At 40.2% G+C, this 19,034-nt stretch overlaps 1 protein-coding gene across 4 annotated transcripts in view; it reads left to right on the forward strand.

Moving 5' to 3' along the window:
- rimbp2a (RIMS binding protein 2a) overlaps positions 1-19,034 on the forward strand; it is a 72,074-nt gene that overhangs the window by 18,681 nt on the left and 34,359 nt on the right. The window lies entirely within an intron of this gene.

Raw genomic sequence — 19,034 nt, forward strand, 5'->3', positions numbered from 1 at the left:
AGTCAGCACTGCACCATGGTCATTCATGCAAAGACAGACTCAGCTATGGATCAAAGAGAAGCTCAGTAATGAGAAAGGGTTCATTTTAGACATTTCCTTAAGCAGATGCACTGTGGCCTTTGTCGGGGCATTAAACGAAACCAAAAAGAGCCTATTTTTGGATAGCCCTTCCATCACTTGTCTTGTTGAGAATGCTGAAAACAGTATGAACAAAGGACTTAATCTGTAACATAATAAAATATAGAGAAACATAACTTAGTATTTGTCCTAATTTGCAGAATGTTTGATTTGCCGGCAACAGAACGCTTACACAAACAAACCCGGGATGGTGAGTGAAGCAATGTTACTTGACAAATAGCAAATCAATAACAGAATAATGTGTACAATGTGCAAAAAAAGGTAAACACATATGGGACAAATGGAAAGCATTTCAACTGCTCTTCCACTTTGTCACAGTCAAAAGATGCCTAATAACAAATTCCAATAAAACACACTTTGATGTAAGATGAGAAGAAATATGGTAGTACACCAGAACTGTTTCCTGGATTTTGAGGTCTGGCATCACACAGTTGCTGGAAATTTCTCAGCTGTGCATTCATGGCAAGAATCTACTCTTCCAACACATCCCAAAGGTGCTCTATTGTACTGAGATCTAAAGACTTTGGAGGTCATTGAGTACAGTGAACTCACTGTAATGTTCAACCAACCAGTTTGAGATCATGTAAGCTTTGTGACATGGTGTGTTATCCCACTGGTAGTAGCCAAGATTGGTATACTGTGGTCACAATGGGATGGGCCATTGATACAAGGCAGGATGGATCCATGCTTTCATGTTATTTACCCTATATTTTTACCCTACCATTGAAATGCTGCAGCAGCAATGACCAAGGAGGGGCACCTGGTGTGGTATTCTGAAGCCTTTCTGCTTGTAGGTTTGGTTTAGAGATTTGTTCTGCATACCTTGGTTATAATGAGTGGTTATTTGAATTATTGTTTCCTTCCTGTCAGCTGGAAGCAGTCTGGCTTCTCTCCTAGCATCAACAAGGCATGTTCACCTGGAGAACTGGCTCACACTGGATACATTCTCTTTTTCAGACCATTTTCTGTAAACCCAACAGTTGCTTGTTTTTCAGAAATCTCAGTAGATCAGGAGTTTCTTACTTAAATTCTTTCTTCCCCATTCTGATGCTGGGTTTGAACTTGAATAGGTCATCTCGACGATGTCTGCATCAGAGGCGGAGCCAGACATTTGAAACACCCGGGGCTTAGCCCAAAGAGTAGTATGCATGTGGGATTTTTTTTTTTTTTTTTTTTTGGGGGGGGGGGGGGGGGGGGGGTGTAGAAATGACTGAAAGATTAATAGGCTCTGTTCAAAAAAGAATGACTTCATATAGGGAAAAATATATATCACATGTGCAGGACACCTTAAACTAGTTTTTTAATTAAGCAGCAAGGCAGAACAAGGTCAGGGCTGTATCAAGACACGAGGACTAAACCCCAATTCAACCAGACCCAGAACTGATCCAGAATTAAAACAGGACCACAACAGTTCAAAATCAGGACTACTGAGGACTTAACCAAGACAGAACCAGAATCAGAACTAGATGATAGCACTAAAAATCATCATAGACCTGCACTACACTTATTTTTTAATTCTACCAAAGTCCACTATTTAGATTGAGAAAAGTTTATATAATTATTCAGCCTTGTTGTGCAAACAAGCCTGCAGAACTTAATAAATACAGAATTTGAAAAATAACAAACCTAAAAAGAAACACTAGGTACGAGATACATGAGTACCTATGATACGGTGATACTTTTGGTAAACAACCATTTGACTAACATGTGTGTCTCACCTGCTCTTGTTCATCTGTTCTGTCCTCGTTCTCCTCTCTCTCCCTCTTTGTGCTGACAATCATCAAATATACAGTTGAAACCAGATATTTACTCTTCAGATAAAAACACTTTTTTAATTGTAACATCAAATCAGACTAAATGTTTATTTTTTTAGATTGATAAATATAAAAACATATTTGTTAACTTTAAGAGTAAAGAGAGAAACTATCTGTATTTCTTAATTGCAAATGGCACCAAATTGTATTCAAACTTGAGCCACATTTATGGAGCTCCACAGTTCTTTTCCTGGTGTTTTGGTTGATATCTCTTGATTTTCCCATGTCAAAGAAACAGGCTCTGTGTTTTGCCTTATATGCATCCACAGGTGTGCCACCAATTTACTCACATGGACTCTACTAACCTATCAGAAGCTTCTTCAGCTCAGAATGGAATCGTCTGGAGTTTTCTTATTAATTAACAATAAATTTAGTGTACATGTACTCCTAAATTTGATGAAAGTGATAAAAATAGCTCTGTCTCTCTTTATTCTGAAATTTAACTAATTCAAAATATATTTCAATATTTATCTAAAACAAAAATTTACTCTAAATTGATGTTGTACAGTAAAAATGTTTTATGTTTTCTCCCTAAAGTGTATGTAAATATCTGGTTACAAATGTGAATATCCTGCTGTGTACTGAAATCCCTCTTGTTTTGCATAGAAATATACTGAACAACATACAAAGCATAATATATAAAATAACATTTACCTGAGTTTTTTCTTTGAAAGAACCCTCGAATGTCCATTCTTATGTTTCAGTACATAACTGAAACCGATTTAGTCGGGGAGGGTAAGAACTGAAAATATGAAATAAACACACGTAAGCTAAGACTCTCTAAAAAAAATAGCATTTGTTCGGCTTTTCATTTTGCCATTTGTTGATTCACTTGAAGAGCAAGTAACGTAATATTGGTCAAGTGATCAGTTTCATATCAATCTTTCGTGATGCACCGTCATATTTACATTATTTGTACGGTACGAATGATTTGCTTTGGTACCTGGTCAAACTTAAGCTCTCCTTAGTATGGCTGGCTCCGTCTCTCCAACAGCGCACTCACGGGCAGCAGCTGCCCCGCCCCCTCGCTCAGTCGCTTAGTGCCTGAGCTTGGATCATACCAATATCAGGGGGGGATTCACGCACAGTCATAAATTCCCACAGTGTGCACTATGTGCTTCGAATATTGTGTGTACTTTTTGTTTTATACAGTTGTCAGCCAGGCATCTAACTATGAAAAAATTACACTCCAAAATACCCCGGGCTTCTGACAAAACAACCCGGGCTTAAGCCCCGTAAGCCACCCCCCCGCTCCGCCCCTGGTCTGCATACCTAAATGCATAAAGTATATAATCACATATTCCCAAGGTAACAATAGCATACAATTTACTTCGGATTATAATAAACTGAGAAAATATTTACATTTTTTTTTAACATTTTAAATTATTTTTATTTGGGCCAGCATGGCTTCATGGGTCTTTTTGGTGTGGAGTCAGTCTGTTACTACATGAAGACTCAGGACTAATAGGGAGAGCTTAAATGCTCATGTTGGGTCAGTATTAACTGGATGAGAAAAAGGAAACAGTTTGCTAACATGTTTGCCCCATGTCAATTTAAAAAGGTGCTAATATATTATAGGGAGGTGTGAGACCAGGGTACCAGGAAGTTATATAAGCTACTATTTCAAAGTTTTTAATTGAATCTTTGCTGTGATGCTGAAACTTAATTTCATTGCCTGCTTATTAGTTATATTCCCATGTGTCTGCTTTTTCTTGAATTTAATTGGTTATTTTGCTTCCTAAATGGCAAGAGGAAACACTGCGAAGATGGAAGAAGGAAGAAAAAAAAGGGCTTTTGACCTGTTGCCTGGAAACAATCTGTGATGGACAGTTGGAGAAAGGTTCCCTCGGTGAGGAATGACCTTCTGTCTGTTGTGTGGCTGCTGCTAAAAGGCCACAGCTGTCTCCCTGGACACCATCCCTATGGCAACAATTGTGTACTGCTAGCAGCTGGCCAACTAAGATGAGAGGCCTCACAATGATATGAGTTGTGCCGGTGCAAAGAGGAGCAACGGCTAATCAATAATCCTAAATGGCTGTGTTGCTTTACCTGACCCCACAATCTGTATCTTAAGTTCTTCCAATCAATGACACACGAATAAAATGAGGTTAACAATAGAACAGTATGCTGAAATTAACTTCACAACTCAGCAGGAATAACACTATCACCACCCACTTTCTCACACTGTTTTGACTCACAAGGTTGTTGTATCAGCTGACATTTAACAAGATGTGTTTTACTCTTTCTCTCCAACTCAATTCATCCCAGGTGTGTTCTCTAAGATATTCCTGTGTAACTACATTACCCCCCCCCCAGTTCATCCCCTTGCCTTTTTTTACCTACGTAAAACTGCTGAGAGTTAAAGCAGAGCACACTGAGATTTACCCTGTAGGAGAAACAGTAGAAAGAGAACAACAAAACCAACAGGTCGCACCACATTGACCTCTAAAACCTGTGGGATGAGTTTTAATGATGAATTTAAACAGTTTTAAAAATCTGTTATTCGACTTTAATGGCTATTTTCTGTGGCGTCGTTCACAGTGTCTTGAAAAAGATCTGATAATGGAGAGAGAACAGCTCAGTACAACGTAGACGCAAGCACAAACACACATACACACACCTTCTCAGTGTCCACACCCAGGCAGAGAGGTTGACTGACGCCACAGGCCTGGCCTGTGCAGCTTCATGTTTGTGCTAATCTAAGCAGATATGATGTAAATCAGGGCGGGCCGTGCCTGGCCACGATCGAATTGAGACATCTTCTGACAGTTCCTTCCAGACAAAATTTCAGATGAGTTACTTTCTAGCTCATGACCTAATAATTTTTAAATGATAAAACCAGTGTCAGTTGATGTCAATGTCATGTCATTTCCCCATGGTAGCAAGAATACAACATAATTACAACATATACAAGAACAGATTCAAATATCCAGATACGAGCGAACACATTTGACCTTTGGTTCCAACCAAATGGCACTCTGTCTCTTATATAATATATACCTGCTATAAGCTATGGCTTTGAAAGTGTGACACTGACTAAAACACAGGAGGTGGAGCTGGAGGTGGCAGGGTTGAAGATGCAGGAGTGATCAGAAGGGACAGGATTAGAAATGAGGACATCAGAAGGACAGCTCAGGCTGAGCAGTTTGGAGACAAAGTTTGAGAGGCAAGGCTGAGTTGGTTTGTGATTTCATCCATTAGTGACACAGGAAACTAAATTCTGCTGCATTAGAAGGAAAAAATCACCTTAACTGGATTAAATAATTTTAGGGGTTAACATTGGCATACCCACATTCACACATGCACATCATAGAAGGTTTATGTCAGTATAACTATTACAACAATATAAGTAGTGCAGTTAAAGTCCAAATCTTTGAAACTACATCGCACTTGGAACGCTCATAAAACTGAAAAAACAAAGCAACATTAGTTTATATGATAAAACTCGTGACTTCAGACTTCTACATAATGCGACTTCCTTTTGCAGCTGCAGGAGTCATTCCCTGTTGGCCTTTAGAAAGAAAGCACGTTTTAGGCACTTTCATGTTGGCTTCATTTTTCAGACCTGGAATCCAGACCCATCTTTTATATACAGTCTGTGCATCTCAGCAGGCAACGTGTCAGCCCACGAATGTGGAGTAATGATCCTGTGAAACATTCACTCTCTGCAGCCTAAAAACACCGCTGTGAAATATGTTTGGTATACTTGATTATGAATAAGCCATTGGTCATTGTGACAGGGTTGATACAATTGATTTTCAGCCGTGATAGCTGTAATGATTACAGTGTTTCTCACAAAATATTAGTTATTGTATTATTTCTTTCTTTTTCTGCCACATTTTTGGCTACAAGTTATTAAGAACTCGGGAAGTTGTGTAATAAGTTGTAAATTGGAAGATGTCAAACTATATCAGTTCTTTTATTTATTGTAGTTCATTAACAATGCAAATAGATAAATTCTCACTTGTTTGTAAATGATTAAACTCTTGCTAAAACCTCCGCAAGGTTTATAAGAATCTGTGAGTTGATCACAACGCACACAGCATTATTGCCTCTGGCTAAAGTTGGAAAAGTTGCCAGCATCAATAAGGGGGGGGGGGGGGGGGGGGGGGCAAAATGTGCTGGGTGACTGGTCAGGTCAAACCCCTAGTGTGTGTAGCTGCCCTGAGCAGGGGCTCCCTCATTGTTCCAGATTGATCTGGACATAGTTTAGGAGATATTTATAGACAGTGATGTTACAAGATAGGAATATTGGAAACATTGGGATGTCTGGTTGTTCTTGATTGCATCATTGTTCAGGTGCTTTTGTGTCTTTGGCCAGCTTTTCTCATATGTAGCCACTGTGATGCCAGTCATTGGTTAGTGCCCATCTTGAAGCTTTTCAGATCTGCTTCCTTGGTGCTCTGAAGGGGCAAAGGGTGGGTGATCTGAGAAACAAAGGGACACTACACAGCATGCTCATAAAGCAGCTACTCAAAGCATAGCCTACTTTATAGCCCTCTTGGATTTTTAATGCGGCTGAAACTTTGCAACCAGTACACCAGTAAGAGTTGAAACTAGAGACTAAAATCATAAACCCACCAGGAAAGCGTACACCAAGGACAACATTCAAGTGAGAAGTGGAGTAGTTTTCTCATAGACTTTATGCAATCATAGGTATTTTGCAACCGTAAAGTTGTCCCCCACTGGCAATTAGAAAGGAATTACACATTGGTATCACTTCTCCAGAAGATTTTTATATACATATAACCTGTGACCATAAGAGTGCAGAGCACCACTTAAAGACACAGTGAGACATAAATCCTACTAGAATACTGTAAAAACAAACAATAAAACTCCTGTAATATAATGTATAAATATTATACACAGGCTCCTGCACAGCCATAACTACAAAACCTGCCAGCTAACGCTACGCCTCATTTATTAATGCCATAAACGTTTATTAGATGTGTATCTTAGCAGAAAAGGCGAAATGAGAAAAAGCAGCATCAGTCAAGACCTTGTTAAATTAGTGCCACGACTTAAGACATGAAATTGGGAGAAGCAGAGATGAGGGCGGGTCTATTTGGTTGTTCATATTCCAATTGCCAGTGACACCTTTCCTCCGTGGACTCCTGATGTAACCGAAGGCTGTAGCGGTGTTGATTTTTATTCAACAGAGTGGAATTGTGCAGCTCGCCGCAAACACATGCAGGTCCAGGGAGAACGGGCGGAGAGAACGCAGGAGAGAAAAGGAGAAAATGATGGAGGAAGGTTGTTAAGAAGGAGGGTCTTTGGGGGTGGGGTGAGAGAGTGAGAGGAACGGGAGGCTAGGAAAGAGAGTGTGTGGAGAGGGGGCGGAGGAAAGAGAGTAAAAGAGAGAGAGAGAGGCCCCAGAGCTGCTACTGATGCTGCCGCTGCTGCAGCCGTTTGACAATTCCCCACCCATACAGAGCGCGGAAGAAGGGAGGAGATCAGAGCAAGGATGAAGAAGGAGTAAGCGACACCTCAGTAAAGATGCTCCTGTGCTAAGCCGGCGCGAACGGTAAATACAAAGCCTTTATCACCACTCTGCTTCCTCTTCAGTGCTGCTGTTTGTCTCCGCATCACCGGCTCGAGTGTTTTTGTGTCTGATTTGGCTCTGCTGAGTCCTATATATAGTGCTCAGGGTTAGCTTAGCCAAGCAGCTGGGGAAAACCTGTCTGTGCAGTGGCTGCAGGAGGAGACAGATGTGCACAGGGAGACGGAGAGGAGGGGAGGATTTGTACATTTTGTCTCTTTTGGGATGTAATGAGAAGAAAGCAACAACCAGCTTCCCGGTTTCCTGGCTGAGGCAGAGCCACCTGTTTGGAGATGTGTGGGTGTGTATGGAGGGGTGAGGGGTGGGGTTACAGTGTATGGTCTAATTGTGTGCTTAGTGCATGATAAGGATATTGTGTGCATGTGTGTTTGCATGGATTTCTGAAGGAGTGCTGCTGCCTTGTGACTGCTGTCAAATGTTAAATAATGAATAAATCCTCCTCTCATTGTGTGCTTATGTAAGAAATGTGTGTAAAACAAGATGTATAGACACTTGGAAATGCGGGAAGCCAGATAAACAGAAATAGGTGGTGCTACAAATTTGATTTTCGGTGTGTGTGTGTGTGTGTGTGTGTCTGTCTGTGCTTTGGCGTTGTCAGTTCCGGTAACCTGAGCTTTTCCTGGTTGCTGCCTGCTGAGAGGTTGCCAGGTGTTGGTGAAGAATATTAACCCACTCATGACTGACTCACGTTTGCGCTCTGCTGGTTGTTTATTCACATGAGCAAAAGTCTCTCACTAAAGGTCTTGGTGTGTCTGTGAGTGCTTGGCAAAGTGATCTACTATATACACTATAGTGGCTAAATGGTCTGCAGTCTAATAAAATAATCTTGCAATAAATTCCGCCTTCGTAGAGGCTATAAATGTTTGAGAGAGGTGTTATTTCGTCTGGCTTTCTGGAAGGTTGTAGATTAAGGGGTTATTGAACTACACCACTACTGAGTGGCGTTTCTTTTATTTTGGCCACTGGTTTATGGCAGTGAGGGTAGACTTTAAGTGAGGGTAGTATTTAAATTTATTCACCTCATAATACATGAAGCACTTCTCTTTTATGCATGAAATCTTCAAAAATAAGTGGCATGTTTAGTGAGCACTGGTGTGACTGCTCTGCCATGTAGGTTGTAAGGGTTAGGGTTATTCCCATTCATTAGGCATTCATCTGCCTAATGAATGGGAACGGTTATGCAAAAGTTATGGTAAAAGTTAAATATGATGACAATATGACTGGAAATAAAAACTTAATGGAAAGCGCAATGCTTCTTTTAATCGCCTTGGAATTGTTTCACGATACGAAAACTTGACAGTTGTGTTAAATTCACAGAGCAGAGATTTGAGCCATGAGACAGCTCTCAGACATGAGAGCTATCACTACACTACCAGCTACTTAGCAAATATTGAAATACCTCTTCAGGAAATGTGTTCGAACCTGTATGTGCATATTAAGAACAAGTGAGTGTGTTATATACCTTCGTCTTGCATATGTTTGAATATATGGTTGTGTGGGTGGGTGAGACACCAGTGGACGAATAGTGTACTGTTAGCTTTACAGTTTTACTTTACTGCATTTTGTTTTATACATTTGGCATCACTTTTGTTCTCTGTGTACAGTAATTTTGCCTTTTCTGTTCCCTGTGAGGATACGAATGCCTTGCTTTTTTGTTTTTGCACTATTCCTCCCTGTTTTCTTCTCCTTCTCCTTCTTCATCTTCATGCGGCAGGCTGGTCGGCGTTGCCAACCGACGTTCAGTTGGATGCCAGAGGGCAAGAAGGAGAGAGATAGAGGAAAGAAGGCAGGGGAAATGAAACATGTGTTTTCAGTCTTACAACTGATTTTCTCTCCTGCTCTTCTCTCGAGATAATCAGGGAGTCTGGCAGCCAAAAGACAGCCTCCTTGACTAATCAAAATGTTCCTCCAGACATACAGGCTCTGCAATAATCCCTATAGTCACAGCCTTGGAGGGGTGTGGCAGCACATATCAATTTTTATGCATCTACTAAGAGAGTAAAACAGCGTATGCCAGCAGACGTGACATACAATCAAATTTATTCTAGACTACATGTCTTTAAATACATACTTGTGCACAATTTCACTTTATTATAAATGAAGAGCCTGGATTACTGGAAATCCACATGATATTCTGTCTGTCTTCAGTGTGTTTTTTGTCATGCATATTTCATATCTTACAGCTGTGTATCTTAATGTGCATCCTCAGCATGGAAGGCTTTTGTTTGCAGTGCTTGTGTGCAGACTCTCAGGGCATAAGATATGTTGCATGTGATAGTTCATTGCTACTTTTTTCATCTTGACACGCCATACCTGAAAGAGAGCAGTTTCTATAGCAACCGCATAAACCGTCACCACACTCCTATCCATGTTGTGTGTGTTCATGCAACATGTGTACCTGCACATGCCCCGAATGCGAGTGAGCGCTGTATTGATTGGTAGCGTATGTGTTGTCACCCAGCCAGCGGGTGGTGGTGGTGGTGGTGGTGGTGGTGGTGGGAGGATGACGGAGATAAAAACAATAAAGGAGCGTTTGTGGGCAGCATTTCAAGATACATAGAAGTTATGATAAAGGAAAGACACAGAGTACTGCAGAGGCAGGAGGGTGGGGCAGTGGAGGAAAGTGAGGGGAGAAAGAGCTAATATCACAGTGGAAAATGGATGTCTCTGAAGTCTAAATACAGACAGTCAAATAAACAAAATAATGAGTAGTGCTTGATTTATGTTGTCATGCATGGTGCGTATTTGCTTCTTTTTTTAAAAGTTATATCCCATCTCATGGAATAAGTAGGTGCAGATTTGCACTTGAGCAGCGATTCGCTTTAGCTGCTTTCTAACTAACTCACTGAGCGTCAGTGTGTGCACTCTGTTTACATCATCAGGTAGTAAAACAAATGTGTTTTTAGTTGTTTTTCCAGGTAGTCAAGATTTACTGCTGGACCTGTTGAAATCTATATCACTGTAACTGAGAATCACTTAAGGACACGTGTAGATGTCCGCTGGATAATATTTCTAAAAGCTTCTGGGACTCTGAGCCAAGTTATACAATGCTGTTCATATTTTTAGCATATTTGTAGGAAAGGGTTGCAGCTTGAGGTTCTCTTTCAAAAAAATTTGGTACATAATCCCAGCGTGACACTGTCAGGCTAGGTGAGCCCTTTGGCAAAGGAACATGCCGATAAAAGCCTGTTAATTCCACATCACTAACAGTCCCCCCACTGTCCCCTCTAAGTTTTTTCCCCCACCTTTCTCGCTGTGTTCAGGCTGCTTTCTCTTTTGATTATACGCCTCTCTCCCAGTCTGTCGTCTCTCTTCCTCTTAATACCGACTTGATTATGCTTAAGCTGTACCAACTGCTCCTATTGAATTCCAAAGCCTTTCAATCAATCAATCAGTCAATCAATTAGTTGTGTAACATGATGAGTAGTATTAGGCAGACTGCCCAATTTCCTTAACTTCCTTAGTGAGTTACAGCTGTTAAATGTCGTTACTATTGGGTGCCAGTATATGTCAGTAGGTGAGCAGGCAATCACATCCCGCATGAGCAGTGGCCCGGGTTTGAGTCTGACCCACGGCCCTCTGTGGCATATCTCTCTCCATGCTTCCCTGTCCCGCTTGGCTTTCACTGTCCAATAAAGGCTAAGTTCTATTACCTAAACAATACCTATTTAGGTAAGGTTAGCTTTGATTAACAAAAAAATCAGATACTGATTGCAGTTTTTAACTAAATTTCACCTTCCTTCTAATATAAGTATGTAATATTTTAACACCCTCAAAAGTTCTTTTTTACACTCCAAATATCTCCTGTCTTGCTCCTCTATCACTGCTGCATTTTTTGTCTCTCAGCCATTCTTCTTCTCCCTTTCATTTAGTCCCTAGTGTCGTGTGTCTGGGAAGGCTTGAATGATTAAACATAGGACAGAAACCTTCAGTGAACTGAACATCAAGGGCACCTGGAAGGAGGAAGGAGGGATAGAGGAGTACACAATGTCAGACAGGCGCTCCTGTTTGGACATAGATGACATGACAGGACCTGTGCTTCTGTAAGTGTCACCTATTGCTCTGTGACACTGAGTCCTGCTCAGTAGAGACTTAAGACGCGGTCACATCTACCACACTGTGTTACAGTAGCAGTTGTAAAACTATACTTTTGTCATTGAATCCTAAATCTATTTCTGGAGAAACCAGCGGATGCAAATCAGTCTGTTGTTATGCAGTAAAATCAAAGCCCCAAGAACATTTTTATAACTCAGCGCTGGGAACCAGATGTGCGGTTTTTGCTCAGATGTGAGTGTTGTTAGATTTTTTTTTTTTCATCGCACACTCTGAAACAGCTGTGACAAGGCAGAAGTCCAGGGGAGTTTTAAGTGCTGCTTTGCATGTTTTGTTTAAAGGCTAAATGTAGCGGCAGCAGCGCTAATTCTTTGTCCCATGCTGCACTGCAGCTCTTTTGTTGCTCTGCTCACAAAATCAACCATCTGGTGGCTCACACACTGCTAATATAAGAGACAGACTAAGTCTATACCTGCACTATGAAAAGATTTAGATATAATTCGCTACTTTAATTGCAATTTACAAATAAAGAACTATAACCTAAATAATAACCAACACAAAGGCTACAAAAATGAATTGCTGACAAACGTTAATCAGTCACAGAAACGCTGCTAAGTATCTTTCCAAAGTTAAGTAGTCAAGTCAGCTTAACGCTTGATCTCTCATTATTTTAAAAACCAACTTTTGAGGCTGGCTCTGCAGCATACTCTGTTCTCAATTGTACTCAAGAGCTTCAGTGCACAGTGGCAGATAGGTTAAAAACAAAAGTATTATAATCAATTTGAAGCTGTAGTGACAATGGAAAGAAGCATGCACTAATATAACTCATAAAAGTGCTTTGGATGATTTCAAAGTGTCTCCTGATGAGTATAAAAATGCTTTGCACTATTTGCCACTGGATATGTACCTTATACATACTCACAGTGCATGCATTTACAAATATATTGCATGTGTAAGGGGTTTATGGTTGAAACATTGGTGAAGAAACCTGTGGTGAGGCTCTGCTAATGTATTTTAAGTGTACTGTACATTTTAGCAACTGCATAATGGGGTCAGATCTAAATTATTTAGCATTTATGTGGTATGTTCTGCTGCAGATTGGGGTCATGTGAGTGTGTGTCTGTGGGTATTGGGTATGTGCATGCTTCGCCTCGTTGCTTAGTGTGTGTGTATATGTGAGCAAGTTTTTTAAATTTGGTTGAGGAGTTATGTGCTGGCTTGTCTGTGTGTGTGTGTGTGTGTGTGTGTGTGTGTGTGTGTGTGTGTGTGCGCATGCACTTTTCTATTCTGAACATGAAGGTCCACCCAAGCATTATGTGAGCATTAAGTTCCATCCAAGCACATGTAATCCCTAACCAGCTCCTGGGCTCCTCATTAGCATTACACTGACGTTCCTCCGAACTTATTTTCCAACCCTCTGATATTCTCTGCGTGGCCGGAGGGAACAATAGGTCGTGCTCACATCAAATGTGTTATGTCATAAGTGTGACTTGAAGCCTTACTGCCCATGTCAGTCGGGCCTGATTTCACTCTTACTGCCTGCTTCCACATTTTTCCACATACCACACAGACACACACTTCAGTGTTTACACTCCCATGCCTTAATGTTTCCTGTGGGGCATTTGTACTCTTAAGGGAAGCCAGAGTTTTCCCTGGAGGGCTGTGCATGTTCTGTCCAGCTGGATCACTCCTACACAGCATATATAGTTAAGTTTGCACATCTGGGCTCACTCTTTTTTCCTCGCCCTGTTAAGATCATTTTCAGACTGAATGCTTTTTATATTATATTCCAGTTTGTGCTTCTGATACCTATTTTTGGTGAGCGCTTGGTGGAAGCCATGGCTGCTACTCTTACTTACATTACAGGACCCTTTGCATATTCTTACTTTCTGGTTCTCCACCTGATGATTTAAGAGCTTTTGTGACCAGAATGGGGTCATAATTAGTATAATATTAAAGCTTAAAACATGCTTACATCAAATGTTACCAAACACATTTTTCTGACACTCTGTCTCTTTATGTTCAGCATGCTTATAGCTAAAACAAGTGCAAGCTGTCTGTGCCCAAAGTGTCTTTATCATTTTGTAGTAATACACAGTTGTAGCATCTGTCACAGTTTTGGTTGGTTAAATGTGTTAAAAGTAAAGAAAAGTAAAACTACTGAAAATTATTTCATTTAGGAGAATGTAGCTTGTTCAGTTCAATTCAATCTAGTTATTTGTATATAGCGCCGATTCACAACAAAAGTTGCCTCAAGGCAGTTTCTATTGTAGGGTAAAGACCCTACAATAGAAACAACCCCAACAATCAGACGGCCCCCTGTCAGCAAGCACTTGGCGACAGTAGGAAGGGAAAAACTCCCTTTTAACAGAAAGAAACCTCTGGGGTGTGCTGGGGAGAGGAGAACAGAGAGAAACAGGTGTAAACACACAAAAAGTGGAAAGAGGTGAAGAAGAAATGCGCAGTGCATCATGGGACGTTCCCACAGCAGCCTGAGCCTATTGCAGCGTAACAAAGGGATGGTTCAGGGTTACCTGATCCAGCCCTGGTTATGTGCTATATCAAAAAGGGAGGTTTTAAGCCTAGTCTTAAAAGTAGAGAGAGTGTCTGTTTCTTAAATCTGATCTGGGAGCTGGTTTGACAGAAGAGGGGCCTGATAGCTGCTGCAAATTTGGGGAAGTGTGCCCCTGCTGGGGAACAGCTGTAGCTACTTGTTACCTTGCCTCAGGCTTGAAACTTTGAGATGTCTGACGTGAAAAAGTCAACTCCGGTTTGCTGCTGAGTCAAAAGCAAGCACCGTAACACAAATAAACAAGTGCAAATACTACAGTTTACAGTATTATCTTAGCTGAGCTCAAGGAGTAAGGAGAGAAGTGGCAAAGTAGCTTGAAGGGTGACGTGAGTGAGGATGTTTTGCTACGTGAAGGAGAAGTTAATCTCTTCTGACTGTAGCGCCGGCCTCTCCCTGCCTCTCCTCTGGTTTTTTCACTGAATAAAACCACGGATGGTCTCCTGCTCTTGGTCCTGCTGATATGGTAGCTGTTTGATTTCTGCTTAGAAGGCGAGCAAAACGTTAAACTACACATTCAAGAAGAATCTGTATATGTGCGATTTTACTAAATGCAAAAGACTGTACTGTGATTTCTTCTCTCCAAGAGGGTTGTAAATGTGCATAAAATTTGGTTGCCACATTGAACTGAAGTGGAGCTTTTTGTGTTAAATTTAAAAGTCTGGGACTACATATAGGCTACAGATGTGCAGGAGTGAGTCACAAAATTCATGTGCAGACCTTTTTTTCAAGCCTTTATTTACATGTGTGTGAAAATTCCCCAGATTGTTACTGTATCGTATGTTAGGACAACTTGCTGTATTAAAGTGACGGAGCGTGTTCATCATATGAGGTATTCTAACTGCATGAGCTATTTCGAGGGGTTGTAAATGCGTGGGATTCAGTTGAAAGGTCTGCTCTGTGACACAGTGGGCGCAGAAGGGCTTAAGGCTAATATATGCCTGGAGATGCTAGTTATGCAACTCATTCATGCTTGCATGCACACACACACACACACACACACACACGCACACACTTCAGCTCACGCTTCACTGTATTGGTATTACCCCATGCCATCTGTGTCCACAGTTTGCAAATAAAAGAGATGACCTCATAGGTCTTGTGTGACGTTCTATTATGACTGCTCACATGTACACACGGGTTTTAACCAAACACACACTACTCTCAAAACTAGATTGGCCACTCAATTATGTTTTATGAATGAGGCACTTGTAGCTGCATAATCAGCAGTACAGGTTAGAGAAATCAGCTGAAAATGCTTTGAAACTGACATTAAAAACTGACATCTTTACAGTGTCTTTTAAAAATGACATTATGGTATAGTTGCTAAAACAACATTCCATGCTAAGGGAAACAATATTAAGTCAATCTGCGATGCAGAAGGTTGCGGTTGTCATCGGAAGGGCAGAGTTTACAAATAAAATAAACACACATAAACACTACTACGTATTAAATGTTAACGCAAATCATTTGTTGTGAATGGACTGCACAGTTATAACCCAGCATTTGCTTTTGTGTCATGCCTACCAATCCAAAAGCACGGTATTAACTGCATTATAAACGACTGATCTCAAAATGCTCTTGAGACTTACTACATTATGCCAAGGAAGCTAATGTTTGGCTGAAGATCAAGTGGGATGGAAGTCACACATTCTCTCACGAAAGGGCAAACACCTATTAAGCTCTTCAGAGGACAAAGCCTGTGTTATACATCATCTTTTATGCTGAAGTGTAAAGCTTGCTAATGCTATACAATAAATCCTCCAAAATGTCCCAGCTTTTCAAAACCAATTCCTTAAGTGGGGACATACAGTGTCAATGTACAACTGTCTTAAAGTTAACCTTGAGAGTGTGTCCTCTTTTAGACTCTTTTGTGTTATGTTGTAGCTCAGTGCTTTGTAATCGGCACTGAAGTGACTTAGTTGGTCTCTTTTGGTTCAGATGTGCTTCAGGTGCACTGTGGACAGCACTTTTATCTCTCCATAGCTGCTGTCTAACATTTGCTACTCAAGGTTCACTATCTTGTCCAAGGATACTTCAAGGATACGGCATGCAGACTGGAGTAGGCAGGGATCGCTCCCCTGACCTTCCAGTGGGTAGACAGCACCACGGGAGTCACAGTGGCCGTGTTAAAAGTAAAGTAATACAAGAGTATAAATTTATTACTAGAATGATTACACCAAACAGATTTATATGCATCTTTGACTCTGAACACTAAACTGAGTTCTTCTATTGGAAATGTTACATATAACATATCCAAAGATACGTTTTTGTATAGTTTAAATCCTACTCTGCTACACCCTAGTTTACGCTCTTCTTCGCTGCCTTTGTGAGCACACTGATATCATAATAATGAATGAGAATTTCATGAGAGCTAACAATTACATATATACTGTACTAAATACTACAAGGAAGTACGAAAAAAAACTGATGTGTTTCAGCATAAGGCTTTCCTCAGGGTTTCTGATACAAGTGGGTGCTGCCAGCCATAAAACACAACCAGGACCTAATCAGTAACAGGCACAGGTGGCAACAACTAACAGTTTGTCAACATGCAAAACCAACAGTGTGCTCCAACCACCAAATCAACAAAATGTGCACAAAACACTGAAACATACTCACAGACAAAAACAAACCAAACACTTGAATAAAATTCCTTTTTTAATCCACCAGGATACACAGTTTGCAAATGATACGTCTAATGTGCTTCCCTTTGAAGAAGTTTGTTTCTTATTGCTCTCTCTTTTCAGTGACATAATGACTCCAATTCCCTTGAACGGTAGACCAAAAATGCCACATCCAGTCAGCTGAAAATGTCTCACTATAAAGCACCTCTTTCTTCTCTCTCGATCTTTTTTCGTGTTTAGAAATTCGAATCCTTAACTCCCTCTTAGTCTTACTCACATAGCATAACCCACAAGGACGTGTAAGTAAATATACTCCATGTATAGTCCTACAAGTCATCACATTACTCACTTGTATTATTTTACTCTTGTTGATTTCATTTTGTGTAATAAATGATCGCATATATCACAGTGATATGCTACTCTGTCACCTGCTTCCATATCACAGTTGTTTTACAGTGAGATATTAAAGGACTGGTGGCTTGCTTTTGTCTAACGTGGCCCACTGACACACTGTACTTGGAGTGTGATTTAAATAATTGCAGGCTTATAGAGGTTTTTAAAGGATGAGTTCAAACTGAAATATTTCTTCAATTAAGTTCATAAATGTTATTTCAAATTTATAGATGTTAAAACCCTTCACATTTTAACCTTAAAGATGTACATAAAAGCAAAACCAGCTGTTCTATTTTTAAAATTATGATCAATAAAAAAAAAGTTAAAGGTAACATTTACAGTCTCCAGGTCAGTTTTCAGGGCGTTTGCGCTGGTCTGCATTACTAAAGCTAAGGAGCTGTCCATGGTCCTGACTGCATCAACTATTCAATAGTGGTGAGCTTGATTTTCTTGCAGAAGATGTCAGTGAGGATATAACATTACCAATTTGTCCACTCACTAACCACAAGTACAGAACAATCTCTCTCACACACTCAGTTATTAAGGACAGCTGCATGCATAGATACATTGACTGTAGATGTCCTATTATACCACTCACTCACAACGGCAGTCCAGAGTTTAATGAAGAGATCTGGAGGAAATAATCTGTTTAAGATTAGATTTAAAGAGGACTGAGATAATCTAATGTAGCAAGATATGAATGTTATATATCTTAAACACAGAGGAGAATATGCCTTTTGGACGGGAAAATGGTATAAAATTTACATTCAAATACGAATGTTTGTCAACAGTGAGGAGAATATAGTTTCAGAAACTTAAGCCATGAACTTCTTTTTGCATTTTACTTGTATAAAAAGGTCATGTCTGTAGTAATTACCTATTATGGGCACATCTCTGTTTGTGACTTGCTGCTCACAGTGACGACGGCAGATGTTGTCAGTGTGTCTTTCCGCCCACAGTTAAGTGGAACAAAGTGTTTCCGCCATGACATCTAATTAATGACAATCCTCCTGCGGAAAACAGCACCAATCCTCTCCCCACAAGAATCCTATTTAGAGTCAGGAGTAGCCATCCCACAAATCTCTGCAATCATGATTTCATCCCCCATCAATTCTCCATTAGAAATGCATCATCTCCTGGCTTATTTTCTCAAGTATTATTTTGCAACATTTAATGTTGCTATTAGGATCCAAAATGTGTTTTTCTAAATTCAGCAAATCCAAGATCACATCCATAAAATCCTATATTAGCTTGCAAAGGATATTTGAATGCTGCATTTAATGTCACTTAATTGGCTTTTTAATTAAAAAACAGAAGAATTTAATTTCTTAAATATTTTTTAAATTATTTGTTATTTCATCAAACACAGCTGAGTGTCCTCTGTGACTGACATAAGGACTTATTTGCCATTTTTCTTTTTCCTATGTAGCCCAGTTTAGATTCAAGTGTGTATGAATCTGAGTAGATCAAATATAATTATACAGTCACTGACTATTTTATTAGCTGGACCTTGCTGGTTATGGTATACACTGGTCAAAGAGATGGACGTGCAACAATACTCTGGAGAGCTGTGAACTTTAAACAATGGTCAATTGGTACTAAGGGGGCCAGAGTGTGCCAAGAAACTATCCTTCACACCATAATGCCACCAACAACTGAACTTTTAATACAAAGTTGGATGGATCCATGCTTTCATCTTGTTTACAGTATACCTAATCTGACCCTTGAACTGCTGGAGCAAGAATCGAGACATAACTGACCAGGGAAGGTTTTTCCAATATTCTTTTGTCCAATTTTGGTGAGCCTGTGCCTTTTGTGTTGTAACAAGTGGTTATTTGGGTTACTGTTGCCTTCCATTCAGCTCAAAGCATTCTGGCAAA

The sequence above is a fragment of the Copadichromis virginalis genome, linkage group LG7 (genome assembly GCF_057382275.1).
Source record: "Copadichromis virginalis isolate Kocher_CV1m ecotype Utaka linkage group LG7, C_Virginalis_male_GT1.1, whole genome shotgun sequence".
In the NCBI taxonomy this organism is placed as follows: Eukaryota; Metazoa; Chordata; class Actinopteri; order Cichliformes; family Cichlidae; genus Copadichromis; species Copadichromis virginalis.